Genomic DNA, 16,934 nt, shown 5'->3' with positions numbered 1-16,934 from the left:
AAATCAGGGAGCTAAAGACACAATAATAATGAAAGTAAAATAATCAAAATGAGGGGTTACCGTCCACCCTGCCTGTCAAGCCCACAGGAAGAGAGGTAAACCTTAAACCACCCTAGTATGACGATGCTTATCTCAGACCATGAAACCAACCCACAGGGCTGAGGCAGGATATGGAGACTAATCACAGGCCTTGAGATGGAGTCCTAATAAGTTTAACATAGTCTGGGTCACAGGAAACAAGGTTTGTAGTCATTGTGACGGTGAGGGGGTAACCAGGCCATAAATAAAGGTCTTATGCCTGGCTGGTTACCTCTGAGCAATATTGAGGAGATCAGAGTGTCAGCTCTTGAACCCAGTCATGACAAATGCATTGTACTGTAATAAGGAATGCATGTGTGTTTTACCTTTCCAGGAGTGCTAACCAGTGGAGTACAGACTACACTTGCTTCTGAGCTTATTGAATAAGAGTGTAAAGAGGGTATTTACTAATGTTAGATCTTCAGGCAATGCAATGATTCGCACAATTGGACATATCATTATGAGTGTCATTTATCAATTGTTTAGTGAATGCTGGATGTTGTTGCTAAAACCACGATATACCTGAGTAGGTGTAGTTAATATTCAGCTACCTCATTGTCATATGGCACACTTTATTAAGCAGAGGCAGGGATGTGAGCAGGATTTGTTGTGGGAGATTTTCCTGGTTGTGCCCTGCATAATGCCACCTCTCTGAAGATAGTAAGAAGGAAAGATTGACTATTACCATTTAACCAAAAACTAAGTCACTGTTCTTTACTTTTTAGTGCTAGCTCATTTTAATAGTACTAGTCATTTGGCCTCCTTCATAGTTTAATTTAAATACCAGATCCCACCTCCAGCAATGAAGGATGCTAAAGGGGCAAAAACACAGCAGACACTGACTACGTTGGTGTCAGGTTCTTCCATGACATCCTGCTCCTAGCACTTATCCACAGGGACTGCTGCTTCTCTTGTTCGTTCTGTCAAAGAAAATTCCAGACTCTGAAACCTGATACCCCGCACCTGTCTTCTGTCTCTCAGCCTGCCCTATATAAACCTCCCCTGCTGTACATGTCTATAGTGCCTATTTATACTGATTCCTCCAGAACCTCCTTGGTTACTGCTTTTGCTGTGACTTGTTGCTGCTGTTTATTTTTTCTTGTTGCTGTTGCCTTGTCCAGTCCTAGTCCCTTGTCCCAGTCCTGCTCCCTTGTTCTAGTCCTGTTTTTGTCCTAGTCCTGTTCCTTTGTCCCAGTCCTGCTCCCTTTTTTCCAGTCCTGTTCCCTTTTCCTAGTCCTGTTCCTGTTTTCCCATCCTGTTCCTGCCTCCTCACAACTAACCTCTGCCCATGACCCATCTAATACATTGCTGTCTGCCCTGGACCCCTGGCTGTGACACTGACTATGCCTTCGCTTAATGCCTGCTGTTCCTACCACTAGGATCCATTCCTGCTTTAGATCTCTCCTTGACAAAATAAACAGGACCATCATGAATCCCGACGGAACAAACACAGCTCTTACCTCCATGCAAGGAAAGCTGATGCCCTGTCTCCAGAGATGTGTGGGCCTTGCTAACTTCAACAGATGAAAATAAAGAGTGTGAGCGCAAGATACTGTGTATTGAAACAATAGTTGTTGTATAAAATTAGTGTAGCCATGTGTAAAAATGGTGTACATATCTTTCTCATGCTGGCAGTAATCCTTGTAAGTATGCAGGGTTGCCAGTAACAATCATGGAGGTTTGCCCTCAAACCCTGGTGAAGTGTCATACTGTATGTAACAAAGGAAGTGACAACATGCTTTGTGTCCACTGTTAGTGACACAAAGGTGAGTCTGTTTCTGGAGGCTATATAAGACACAGAACTGCCTAAAGTTAGTGTGTTCTAGGTGGTTATGTTCTTGTGTCCTGAGTGAAGTGTCTGCAGCAGTTCAAGTTTGTCTGTCAGAGTCAATGGCAAGCTGATTACGCACTGTGTTCAGGGACCTGGCACAGATGGTGATCTCCCCTTAGGGGAGAGGTGGAGAACAACTTAATTAAGAGGGGAGGAACCTTCTGCATGGAGTACCTCAACGGAATGAGCGGCTAAGTGTCGGCCGCGATGAGGGGCAGTTTTCCAGAGGAGATGACATTAAAGATGCCCTGGTTCAAAAGATCCCTTCTGTGTGAGTGTGAAGTTATTCAACAGAAGGATGCACCAAGATGGAGTTCCCCATCAGATACTTCCCCCTGCAGGTGTAGGGATCTTGATGGGGTGGAGGCGCTGTACCGAATGGGAGTAGGACTCAGAACACTACCTCAGACGCCAGTCATGGTGATATTCCCCATACCAACCCAGCGGGAGACTCAGGAGTCCTGTTACCAGCAGGTGCACTACATCACACAGACATGTAATGGGGGCCGATTAGACCACAAGGGTCAATTTGAGATTGGGTGGGGGCCCAGACACCGTTACATTAGCTATACTGTCCTGTAATGGGTGCTGCAGCTTGGGTGGATTCGATCCAATCCACTATAGGAATAACGGCAAGAGGGTCAGGTGTGCACTCTCATCCAGGTAATATATAAAATTAAAAAAACGGAGAACACCAAAAATTGGCCATTTTGGCTTACATGCTTGTAAGTGTTTAATATTTTTATTACCATTTGTTATAAAGTTTTCTGCATTATCCCGTTGTCCTCTCCTCTGTTTCTTCCCTGTCCCTTTAGTAAGAAGATCTACATATTGAGTTGGTTACTCTATAATAACTGAAAAGCTGTCATTGCTCACATAAAATGTGAGTAATACTAATATTTGTTTATCGTTGCTATTTTACCATACAACTGTATTGCACTATTTTCGTCTTCTCTTCTTTATTGGGAGTATCCTGCTCTTCCAGCAAAAAACCTACATACCGAGGTGGTTACTCTATAATAACCAAAAAGCCCATATTGCTCACATAAAATGTGAGTAATATCATATATTTTTTTAACTCTCAGAAATGTATTAAACTGCAGAATTGCATTATTTTTGGTGTTCTCTGTTTTTTCCTCTTAACTTCTACAGATGTTTTATTAAACACTTGTCTGGTATTATTGCCCCAATTAACTGACTCACCCAAAAAATATCCTATTCGAATGGTCTCCTGATGCGGATTCAGCATTTGAATGACCAAAATCGCTTTTCACCTCTGCTCCTATCCTGTAGTGCCATTTGTCATGGAAGTGGACGCCTCCGCCTCCACTATTGGTGCCATTCTTTCACAAATAAATGGGCCAAAAATGCTTCTTCATCCACGTGCCTTCTATTCGTACCAGATGCCAACATCAGAAAAAAATGGTGACATCGGAAACAAGGAACTTTTGGCCATAAAAGCCGCATTCTCAGAGTGGAGATGTTTACTTTTGGGGCCAATCATCTGGTTACTGTCTTTACGGATCACAGGAACTTACAATTAATTTGATTAACGAAAAGACTATCCGCTTGACAGGTGGGCTCTTTTCTTTTCAAGATTTTAGTTCCACATCTCATACCGCTCAGCTCCAAGAATGGGAAGGCTGATGCCCTGTCCCAGTTACTGCCTAATCCTTGTTCAGATAAAGAGCAGGAAGAGACTATTCAACCAAAAATACATTTTCTAGGCATTATGTTTTCTGACGACTTTTTCACACAAATTAAAGGAGACTACTCAAATGATTATTCTCTTAACAAACCTCCACCACAGGGTTGATTGTTTCTAAGTGGAACTGTAAGGACTGTCTGTTCATCCCTAAGGAAGTAAGATTATAAGTGCTCCAATTAATGCATGACTCCTGACCCAGTAGTCACCGATAGGACCTAAAGACACAGGAATTTTTGTCCCATTCTTTTTGATAGCCTGAACTATCACAAGATGAGAAATACTATGTCCTCTCCTGTGAGACCTTTTCTTGGACCAATATTCCTTTAGCATCCCCTGTGGATTTGCTGTAGCTTCTTCCGATCCCTACTTACCTTGGGGATATATATCAATGGATGTTATTGTTGAGCTACCCAGATCAAATAGAAATGATACAATTCGTGTAGTAGTGGATTGGCGTACGAAGATGGCCCACTTCATTGCTATGTTCAAAGAACCTCCCTTCAGCAGATCCGATGTCCAAGTTTATCTTAAAAGAGGTGTTCCATCTTTATGGGGCTCCAGATGAAATCATATCTGATAGAGGGGTGCAATTCACTTAAAGATTCTGGAGGACCTTCTGTTCCTCTTTAGGAATTTGTTTAAATGTATCTTCTGGCTATCACCCAAAATGTAATGGCCAGTCCGAAAGGATAAATAAGACACTAGAGCAATATTTACACTGTTTTGTTTGCCATCTTTATAGTGACTAGGGTGACTTACAATAACTCATATCATTCCTTGACACAGCAGAGCACCATCTTCTCGAATTTTTGGTTTCAGCCAACATTTATTCCCTAGAATCTTGAGCTCTTACAAGATGTCCAGGAGACCCTTAAAGAGAAACTTTGTGAGGCCAAAGTCCAATACAAGAAAGAAACAGACCAACATCGCAGATATATTCCAAGACTTCTCATTGGAGATAAGGTCTGGCTTTCAACTAGAAACTTAAGGCTGAAGGCCCCACCATTAAATTGGGTCAAAAACTCATTGGTCCTTTATGGATTTCAGCACTGGTAAATCCTGTGTCCTTCAGATTGGAACTCCTGGAGTCCATTAAAATACACCCTACTGTATCTTTCACACATCTCTACAAAAACATTCCGGGAGAATTCTTTTCCTGGACTAAGCCTTCCTCATCCTGACCCAGTCCACGTGGATAACAATGAAGAGTTCATTGTTTAGAAGATTTTGGACTCCAGGTTGCACCATGGAAAACTCCAATATCTGGTCCACTGGGTGGGCTATGGTCCAGAGGAGAGGTCCTGGTAACCAGATTTTGTACATGCTGCACGATTGGTCATGGCCATCCACCGAAGATATCTGGACAAGCATAAAGAAGCATCATCTGGAGAATCCTCCTGAAAGGGCGGAGTAATGTCAGGTTCTTCCTTGATGTCGTGCTCCAAGCTGCAGTTCCCAACTCATGTATGTATGTATGTATGTCTTTATTTATATAGCGCCATTAATGTACATAGCGCTTTACAGCAGTAATATACGTGACAATCATATAAATAATAAATAATACATAAAGCGGACAAATGCTTCAGGCATAAAAGTAACATTTTGGAAAGGGGGTCCCTGCTCTGAAGAGCTTACAATCTAATTTGCTGTTTGGGAGAACGTACAGAGACAGTAGGAGGGTGTTCTGGTAAGTGCATCTGCAAGGGGCCAAGGTTAATGTATGAGGTGTTAATTATCAGCCGGGGAGCTACTCATATGCTTCCTTAAGCAAGTGTGTTTTAAGGTGGGTCTTAAAGGTGGATAGAGAGTGTGCTAGTCGGATATTGAGGGGAAGGACATTCCAGAGGTGTGGGGCAGTCAGTGAGAAGGGTTTAAGGTGGGAGGGGGCTTTAGATACCAGAGGGGTAGAGAGAAGACATCCTTGAGCAGAATGCATGGTGTATAGTGAGAAATTAGGGCTGAGATGTAAGGAGGAGCAGAAGAGTGTAAAGCTTTAAAAGTGAGGAGGAGAGTTGAGTGTGTGATACGGGATTTTATAGGAAGACAGGAGAGGAATTTCAGCAGGGGAGACGCTGAGACAGATTACGGAAAGAGTACAGTGATTCTGGCAGCAGCATTTAGGACAGGTTGTAGGGGAGATAGGTGAGAGGCAGGAAGGCCAGACAGCAGGAGGTTACAGTAGTCGAGACGGGAGAGAATGAGGGTCTGTGTCAGAGTTTTTGCAGTCGAGCAGCAGAGAAAAGGACGTATCTTGGTAATATTGCGGAGGAAAAATCGACAGTTTTTCATACCTTTGAATGTACAGCAGGGGTCAGGGGTTGAAAAGTAAATTTGTGTGTCATCAGCATAGAGGGGATATTTGAACCCAAGAGATGTGATTAGGTCACCTAGAGAGAGTGTTTAAAGCGAAAAGAGAAGGGGTCCCAAGACAGAGCTCTGGGGTATCCCCACAGAGAGATCAATAGGGGAGGAGGAGGTGTTTGCAAAAGAGACACTGAAAGTACGATGGGAGAGGAAAGATCCAGGTTCCACCAGGAATGGTGCTTCTCTTGTTAGTTCTATCAAAGAATTCTGAACCTGATAACCTGCATCTGTCTTCTGTCTCTCAGTCTGTTTTCTACAGTATAAACCTCCCCTTCCTGTCTATCAATGCCTGTAATACTTCTGCCACAGCTTGGTTGCTGTTGCTGTTGTTGTTGGTCCCTTATCCCAATCATGCTCCCTTGCCCCAGTCCTTCTGCTGTATTCCTGTTCCTGCCTCCTCATTATCGACCTCTTCCCCTCTTACCTTATGATACATTGCCGCCTGCCTCAGATGTCTTCCCGTGTTGCGAATATGATACATTGCCACCTGCCTTGGACCCTTGCCAATGACCCCGACTATGCCTTTGCTTACTGCCTGCTGTTCCTGCCACTGGGAACCACATCTGCCGTAGATCTACCCTTGACAGTTGGTAAATAATGTTGTCCCTGTGAAGCATTCAAATGAAGCTCTGAGCCCCTCACTCTTCAAGTTTTTTTTATACCACCTGTAGTGTGGATTTGGTTTGACAATAATTACCTAATTATCATTTTTAACAATATTGAGTTTTCTAGGGAAGACAAAGCACTACTTCAGGCATCAACACATCTACCACAAATGTGCTATATTCCAACTCAATTTCCATTTTTATGCCTTAAAAAGAAGAAAAAAGAAAACAGAAGACATGTAAGATTAGATTTTTATTGAACAGTATGTTTACAGGCAATATTATAGGGTGAATGTAAATACACTGTACATAATTGCTTACATAGGTAATATTAAAAATATAATGTCCATTTTTTTGGATTATAAATTTACATACTGTATAACTTTTGTAATACTGCTCAATGTCAATCCAATATTCATCACAAGAGATCAACATGTTTGTATTCCATTTATATCAACAACCCCTAAGTAAGATTATCATTAAGTTTCGCTCTATTTTTCCTTTATTCCAACTTTTAATGGAGTTTTTCAGAGCAAGACTAGTTTAGTGATTATGTGTGTAGTGTGGTTCTCATTACAAAGACTTGTAAATTTGATTGCTGTGCCATGATTACCTTGCAATTATAGTTATATTGGAAAGGGACTCATTTAGCATATATTATACTGTTCTGACTGTGCAGGTCTTGATTAAATCACTTCATATTCCTGTTGCAAAAATAAACAACACACCTCATCACACTGGGAACAAGTCATGAATTACAAATTAAACAGCCAGATAATTCACACAATCTATACACAAAGTTTAAAATAGTGATGCAAATCCTACATCTAGTTTTCCATGTTCCATCAGAACACCACAAAAATCAATTATCAAAACTTGAGGAAAAACTGTGCAATATACTTTTTTTTTTTTTTAAAGTGTAAAAAATATAGGGTACGGTATAAGAAAATAAACAAAAATAAATATATTACAAAATGAAATTAAATTGACACACCTACACGTAATCTAACGCTTCCAATAAAGTCCCTTGTCTTGGGTGTAGGTGTTTGCTTTTATATATATATATATATATAAATACTATTCTCTGCAGTCTTTCCTTGTGTACTCAGTTATGGTTTCTTAAGCTTCTCTTTCAGAAGCTGCAGTTAAGCCACATTTTAAGAATAACCAATTAATCACCAATCAAGCATTTATGCATTTACAGTAGCTTATATGTGATTGTACGATAGACTGGTTATTCCGAATATAAAGTGTGCCTGGGGTGCACTGAGGAGAAGGGTGAGAAATATTGGTGTAAGTATCTGTACTTTTGTATATTCAAGGCTGCAATAATTTCTTAATTAAAACATTTGCTACAGTAATTCATTGCTGATTTGATTTCATATTTTATTTTTTTTTAGTTTATGCCCTTAGCTTTAGGACCCATATTTTTTCAGTCAAAACCAAGAAAGAGAACAAAAAGTTATTCTTTGGGAATAAAATGTACTGCGTGATTAATGAAAAAACTAGAATTATACTTTTGCCTAATACAGTACCATATATGAAAGTAAAAATCTGTATTGGATTAGAGGTACAGTATCAAACAAATATCAGTATGGTCAATTTGGTAAGATTATAAAACTAATGTTTACATGACTGTGTGTAAAGCTAGTAAATGATTGTACCTGTATATGAAAAGAAAGGTTGACCTTGCGGTGCATTTGGTAGAATGTGGTATATGCATTATTTAAATATTGCCAAAAATTTGAATTGCAAAAAGAAAAACTTGGCGAGGTGTTTAAATTCCATTCAGTGCAAACTCAAGCACAGAAATGCTGAAGACCCATACTGTATTAGTGAAGCATTATTCTGCCATGGGGCCCCTTCTGGCGCTAGAGGACACCTTACATCCTATTGATTTTCATGGATTCAAAATGTCTTCCTGCATCGGAAGGTACCTTAAGGTAGAAGACTACATCGTAAATAGGATCATAAGTGCCTCCTTTTTATGTATATTACGGAAAACCTAAAAAATATATATCTACTCTAAGTTCTTTTACAGGCATTAAACTTGTGGAAAACAATGGTGTCTAAATATCCTACTAATTTTTGCTATGTTATTTGTGGTAAATGACTAATTTTGATCTTGTTCTCCAGTGTCAACATATTAAAGTGCTCTGACTTTCTATTTGCCGGAGGATTTTTTTGTGGGGGGAAGGGGAGAGAATGTTTATAGAAGGCAAAATAATAAGTCTAATTGTCACACAGCAGTTGTACATGGTGTATCTAAGAATGCTACTTCCTATCCCTTATTTATTTTAATTTACCATTTAAAACGGACAAAGAAGGGAGGGGGGGGTGGGACATTTCTAGTTCCCTGAAACGTCATTCCTAATCCCAACCAATATTCAAATAAATGTTTGAGTACATTAAGAAAAGTATGTAAAAACCGTCACATTTTTCAAACTTTTTGGAGAAACCTTATGATTCATCATCTTTTATAAGCTTAGGGATGTGCGAGACTATCGCAAGAGGTCATGAACCATCAAAATTGCCCCTTTCCTAGTTGCAAAGAAAGATGCAACACAGTTTGGGTTCGCAAACAATTTGCAATGCACTAAGTACTGTAAATGGGAATCGCCATTTGATTTATTATTTTAAAATGTAAAATCTAAAATTGCTAGATTTGCTTATGAAATTCTCTAAAGTCACTAAATTCTTTTAAAGCGGAGACTATAAATAGAGCACCCCCAATTCGCTCACTGGCAATATTTCACCGAAAGCTTACCAATATAGCGACATTATTAGCCATTTGAGGGGGGTAAAATGTTTTGCAGGAAATTGAATTTCTGAAAAAAAAAGCTTAAATGCATTTGCAACATTTTAGATGGTTTTGCACATGTCCAGATAAGATATGATATAAAAAAATTCTGAAAAGTACTTATTCCAAAGAAATATATGTATATATTTAACACAAATGAATAAAAAATAGACGAGTGCAACCTCAAAAGAATCAAACAGCTGCACATCTGCACATGCCACATAGGGGTCTTTCGTGAGAACCATAAATATTTTTATACAAATAAGGCAAAACACATCATTCATAATCCTCATTTACAAAAGAATCACAAGCAATTATGTGCTAGAGTAAAAAAAAGGGCAAAATCTATGTAATGCGCAAAACAAGTTTTAAATGGTATCAACAAAAATAGGGTTTTGTAAAGAGAATTTTTAGATAGTTATCAGATACAGTAGCAAATAGAAAATAGACATTTGCAATAACATCTTGACAAATAATGCTTGCCTAGCATTTCTGTTTAGATTGCTGTATTGGGCTTCAATATTATGGAAAACATCCATTGTAGCAATACAATGTATATAACTGGAATATTATGTTTTACACATTTTATTATAATTTTAACAATTATACAACTGTCCAAAGTACTTAGGGAATGAAAAAAAGTGTTTTGGTATCATACTCTATTTTCCACTGTATCAAATTGTGTGTTACAAATCGTACACATTCTTATATATGCCGAAGATCGCTAATCCTGGAGGTTGGCACCACCTCAAACCTTGTGGACCTATTGGCATAAATAAAAAGGACAAGCTGGAGCAAAATACATTTCAGCAGAAGTTATAACATGTGCGCCAGGTAACTGCTCCTGTTGATATTCCATCCTGTTTTACAGTACACTGAGCGAAGATTGGAGCAGGTATCTTGATAGAGGGCATTGGCCCTAATAGGTAGAGAGATAAAAACTCCACCTTAGAGTGCTGATATATCCAAGGAAAAGTTTTCAGTATTAACTATCCTTGCAGCAAGATACAATATTATATTGTTCTATAGCTGATAGTTCACATTCAACTTCCTGCACCAGACAAAGCATTGCACTAGTTTGAAAATAATTTTTGTCACGTTTATTTTCATGTAAATGACTGATGCTTGTTTTGTCAATACTCTCTAATTGTCTCAAAATATTGTGTTCTGTAACTAAATTGCTCAACATACCATTATTTTAGAGAGAATATATAAAGTTGAAAAAAGTTTAACGTTAATTTAAAAAGTTACATTTCTTTCACTGTTGCTCACATTTGACAGAAATAGTATTATCTATTATTATTTTGAAAAATATAGCCTTATGGTGCAGTGTCTGTTTCAAGCTCAAAACTACTACATATCAGAAAATGGACATACAGATGCAGCGGCCGTTATTCAAACATTTCACGGAGCCGTTTTTGTGTGCTCTGCTGTAGTCCATGTGGCATTCACGCCGCCAATCACACCAGGCACACCTGTGTTTACCGCGGTTGATTTGTTTGAATTTCATGGATTCTGTTTTCTTTGGGTGCAATTCTTCGCGTATCCGTGGCAGAAATGAATGAATTGTAATATTTACAGTACTGTGCTACTGTGCCGATTTCCAGGTGTTTAAAAACCAGAACACTAAAATGCCATTTTCTGCACTCGTTAAAAACACGAGTCAACACGCGCCTTAAGGCGGTAAGGTTGGAAGAAATCACGCGCATTGACATAGATATTCCGAGGTGTACAATGCGTGAAATGTTTGAATAAAGTCCGCTGCATCTGTAATAGAAACATTTTCAGTTAACGAAAATTAAATGTAAAACAATTCCAATTCCAATTTAATGGAAAGAGGTAAAACTATTATGAGCACTTACATTACACAGAAACGTAAATGCATCTCAAGATGTAATAAGGAAACTCTTGAATTTCAGTTTGACATAGTATGTGAGGATCGAGTTAAACCTAAATTATCTGTCACTTGTGAAAAGTAAACGGGAGCATGGTGCATACATTCCGAATATGAAATGAAGTGGAAAAAATACCTGCACAATGAAACATAGTGAAGTTAAAAAGTGTAAACATTTATTTTGGCAGGTAGCATTAGCCTTTTGAACAGTAGAGACGGGCGATTGTGTCAAAATTCGAGCCACGAATGATTCACTGTTTTTTTTCGATTCTCAAATTGTTTGACCAGTTAAAAATGACAGAGAGCAAGAGACCTATTTTAGTAGAGTCCCATGTGCTATATCTAGAGCTTCAGCTAAGGAATGTCTAAAATTATAATACCTAAAAAAGATTAGGGGGTCTATTCTAGTAGCTTCAATGTTATCACTGCCAAATTGAATGGTTTAGCATGACCCTAACTCCTGGTCTGATATTTGTGTTATCACGGTATTCAGAAAGAATTATCACGTCAGAAACCATGAGGTAGAAAAATGCCAAAACCGCACAGTATAGCAGTGTCCTTATGTCAGCCTTTTTCTAAGTTCTGCCCGTGCGATCTGCCTGCAGTCTGTAAGAACTGCATGGAGAAAGCTGCATCTCTGTGCACAGCTCTTACAGGCGATCATACTGTTTCAATTTACATTTTAATAACACAGTCTTGAAGCAAGGAGTCTCCGTAGTTGAATAGCATTAATTTTAGCCTCGGGGACCCCCTGGTTCTTCAATTACAGGCCGATTGGGGTGCCGGTATCTCCGTAAAGTTTAAATCTCACATGACCAGGACATTTAAACTTTATACCGGACATCGGCACCCCATACAATGTATAGAACTGGAATATTGGGCCTTATGCAGAGAGCATCGTTATTTCGAAATTCGCCATTTTTTGTACAATTTCGCGCAGAAACCGGCAGAAAATGGCGAGTTCCGAAAAACGCGCCATTTTGTTTTTTCAATTGCTAAAATTCGCCTCGCGGCTGGCGAGAACCTCCATCTCGCCATTTTTAAAACTCTCCGAATGCAGAGAGGTGCGAACGGCAAGTAGCGGCTGTTCGCGCCAAAAAATGGCGCGATTCTCGCATTTTTGCCGCGCCAGGAAAAGATGGCAAGATGGCGCTCGCCGCCTATAGTAAAGGGGGAAAAAAAGGCGCGAATTTGTTTTTACACGTTTCTGAAGCGCGCATCTCGCCAATTTAAACTCGCCACACGCATCCATGTTAAACATAGCAGAATTCGCACTTTTCTGCATATGGAGAATAAAACTCTCCAAAAAAGCTACTTTTTATGAAATTCACCCATTTTAAAATTCTATGCTCTCTGCATGAGGCCCATTATGTTTTACACATTTTATAATCATTAAAAAAATTATACAACTGTCCAAAGTACTAAGGGTATGAAAAAAAGTGTTTTGGTATTATACTCTATTTTTGGAAGTCCACTGTATCATATTGTGTATTACAAATCGTACACATTTCTTATATATGCCGCAGATCGTTAATCCTGGAGGTTGGCACCACCTCAAACCTTGTGGACATGTCGGCATAAATAAAAAGGAAAAGCTGGAGCAACATACATATCAGCAGAAGTTATAATACAGTATGTGCATCAGGTAACTGCTCCTGTTGATATTCCATCCTGTTTTACAGTACACTGAGTGAAGATTATCATAACAACATAATGTTTTCTTTTTTATGGGCAAAAGTGCTGTTATTCAGATCTGGATAATAGGGATTTTGCCCATTACTGTACTTTGTGTGTTAGAGGAGGGGGGTGGGTGGGTTGTTGGGGATAGAGGGGCTGGGTCGTAGGGTATCTATTCATTGCTATTGGTGTTATCTTTGCTCCCATTGAGGGCATAGGTAGCCACACTGGCAATCACTGGGTGTATTGGCTAGTATAGGGGTTTATATTGTTTTTAATGTTTATTTGCGGCAGAGGGGTGAATGAAGGTGGTATTTGACCTGTGGTGGGTGTTTATGCCTACCGGGTGGGTAGCGGGAGAGGAAACCCCTTCATTATCTTAGCCTTAGTAACCGGTAAGGCAATGAAGGGGCTAACTCCTTCTGCAACCCTTCCGGTAGGCCAAACATACACCACGGGCCAATTAACACCTTCACCCAGCCCCTCTACCACCAATAAACCAGGCACTGGTATTTAACCCCTTCAATATCCTAGTGGTTAGCTGCTAAGGTAATGATGCTCACTTTAATTGTATGTTTATTACAGTACATAGGATGGAAGCAATGAGTCTCCGGAGCTGGTATTAATGAGTGTCAGCTCCGGAGACTCCCGGCTTCAATCTGATGCAGCAACAATATATTTTTTCTTCAAAGTCACATTGCGGATCCCATCTCAACACCCTTGAGGTGATGACCTGCGAGTTGCTTGCAAGTTGGAGTCGTGATTTCAATCTCGGACCTACTAGAATTGTTTGATATTTAAAAATATGTGAGTTTAAGCATTTTTTGTGTTCCCGCATGGTTTATCTGTGCGGGAGCGCTACCAGTAGAGGAGAAGCACTTCTCCAGCGAGTTTGCCATATTATTAAAGCTTTCTGAAAAGCTACACATGCAAACTTGAAGCTACTACAATAGGCCCCTATGAATGAGAGGTTACAATATTGAATACTGGCTTGCTAAAAACACCCCTCCCCTCTAAAAATAAATTAATAATAACATTTTAAAGGGAAATGCATAAAGGTCAAGCATTTCTAAATAATATTTTTGGATTTCTTCTTATAAACTATTTAGCCCATTTGACAACTCCATCATTTCCCAAAGCATGAAACAGCTGTCATGTTTGCGCTATATAAAAAAATGCAAGCAGAATGCCGCAGCATGATAAAGAGAGGCAAAACGTGATCGATGAAAAGAATAAATGGTTTACTAAAGAGTTGCCTAAAAAATAAAGATATTTTTTCTTTGACACTTATACATAGATACTTATACTGTATTGTTCTATTGATGCCAGATTTATATAGATGTCATCTATGCCACAAATTTCAAACATTGTGTTTTACATTTTAAGCACAGCATTATATAGTGAAAATATGAGATTTCCTAAGCTTCATATATTTATGAAAATTGTGTTATTTAATTATTTTATCATTTGTAATCTGAGTCCAAAAAGGCACTATCAGACCAGATATGATATAAATGGCAAACACCTTTACGTTAACCACACAATGATCTACCAGCATGATAAATATACCAGAGGTCGCATATACTGTATGGTACGCTTTACATTTGTATTTACATTTTTCTGTGTATAAACTCATTTTAATACATAAAAAACTTAAATCAATTTTGGCATTGTAGAATTTGGTTGTCAAATGTACTATAAACCTTTTACACTTGAGTTGGCCAAACTGTCATATAATCAAATATGCATATACTGCATGGCCAGTTTGAAACAGACCCACCTGTGAGACTGTTCTGTGGGCTTCCAAGTGTGCTCTGTTGAGATGGGTAGTAAATGCCAGAGCACTACCACGTTTAACAGTAATGAGTTCATTTGAATTAAGATTTGCAAAATATGTTAATTTGATACATCTATTTTACTTACTGTAAATGCAGTATGCGTAAAATCAGGATGGTAACATTGGGTGATCTTTCAATGCAAAGAAATTTTTATTTGGACACTCACATTTTAGTCAAGTTATATTGTCCTATATTTTATCTAGGGAGATTTCCCTTAGCTCAGACCTGGAGGAGCTTTTTGACACTTGTAAGATAGAAAAGCAATTATCTTCCTTCTTTAACATTATGCTTTATATGGGTCTTCACATATGTTGTGCTATACAGTGTATACTTTGGTGGGAATGAAAAGCTAAATTATCTACAGTAGTTCAATAAATTGTTATAAGATGTCCAGACAATATACATAATTGACAAGTATCTTTACACTAATGCTATTGCTAACACATGCAATATCAGAATTATGCTATTTGGGTTAACTATCCTCAAAAACTGCCGTAAGACCGCACCCCTAAAGAATATTGTGAATATATAGATGCACACAATGTTTACATGATGCCCGTTCTTCTTCTTTTCTGATTTTTCTGTATACACTACATGCTACAGTATTACTATTAAGCACAGCTATATAAAAAGTTCCTAAAATAGAAAGAAATGTAGGGCAGTATTCGTAACCATAAAATGTAGTTTAACAATACACATATAATACAATGTTCATATATATATATATATATATATATATATATATATATATATATATATATATATATATATATAATATATATCTTATCTGTGTAAAATATTTCTAACAATTAATATATATTATCCAATAACAATGGTGATGAAACATTTCTGATAAGAGTATTTACCTGAGCTACTGCAGTATATCATCTTCCCCAGAGTCCCCACAGCTGGTCTAATTAGCTGAAGTTTGCAGTCCTCAGTCAATAAGGACTCAGTATGACACTGGGGGGATTGTTTCAAAGTCCCTTGGCTGTAAAACGTTAGTAGAGCACAGAAGCTGCACCAGATTTACAGTAGGGGAAAAAAAGTCCAGTATGATGCAATTGGATTTTGAATTTTGAGGTATATAGTGCAGTTTGTTTGCTTCAATCTTGCAGCAGGGAGATTGATACATAACCCCTAAATCTCTTGGCTCATAACATTCCTTAACCGGTAATGTTTCCAAAGTGGTGCAAAATGAGTCCTTACACTTATTGCTAACTTCTTTAACTAGCATTCTCCAAATCGCTCAATGATTAAAATCAGTGCAAATTATTTATATGTACAGGTGCAGCCACCAGTATTCGATGACTTGCTTGGGAAAATACTGTTGCTATCTCTCAGTAAATGCTGAAACATTTCTGTGAGATTCTGCAGACAGATTTATGGCCCATCGGATTAACACAGCGGGGGTCCCTGCAGTCCCATCCAGTTTGTGTTAATCCGATGGGCCATTAGTTTGGCTGCAGAAATCTCACAGAATTGTTTTACTGGGAGATTGCCCCAGATTTTCTCAGGCAAGTCATCGGATACTGGTGGCTGCATCTGTATTGACAATCATTACAAATGCTTTTTTTAGGAGCCTATGTGCATGTCCATAAAATGCGTCAATGTCATTTTAAGTTGCGATTTGGTTATGGCAATGCAGAAATATTGCGAAATTAGGTACCCACATGCTAATTAATAAACTGCAATATTACATTTAATTTTGAAATGTCCAACTAGAGACTTCACCTCCCCTGAGCATGCAAGATTGCACATTTTAGAGAGGAGAGAGAAAGGCAAGACACGCATATTGGGACAAATAGAAAACATGCAAGTGAAATGTGTTTTGTAGAGTATGTTCTAAATTATACAGCGAAAACTCCCCATTTTCATTGCATCAAATTCTATTCTGTTTTATGGTGATTTTAAATGGAAAAACATACAGTTTAATTAATTAAATTACAATTTTAATGAATTTTGTTCCAATTTGCCTTGATCCTTAGCCCCTATTGAGAGCTACTTTTATACCAGGGCAACATTTTCTAACCTGACTCGCTAACTGCTTCAGTAAAACAACTACAAATAAACAAATTAAAATAAAGTGTTTTATAGAACCAGAATAAGCTGTATTCATTACAGCTGATTTGGGATGAA

This window comes from Ascaphus truei, chromosome 1, assembly GCF_040206685.1.
Source record: "Ascaphus truei isolate aAscTru1 chromosome 1, aAscTru1.hap1, whole genome shotgun sequence".
Taxonomy (NCBI): domain Eukaryota; kingdom Metazoa; phylum Chordata; class Amphibia; order Anura; family Ascaphidae; genus Ascaphus; species Ascaphus truei.
Note: the sequence above shows the minus strand (reverse complement) of the source record.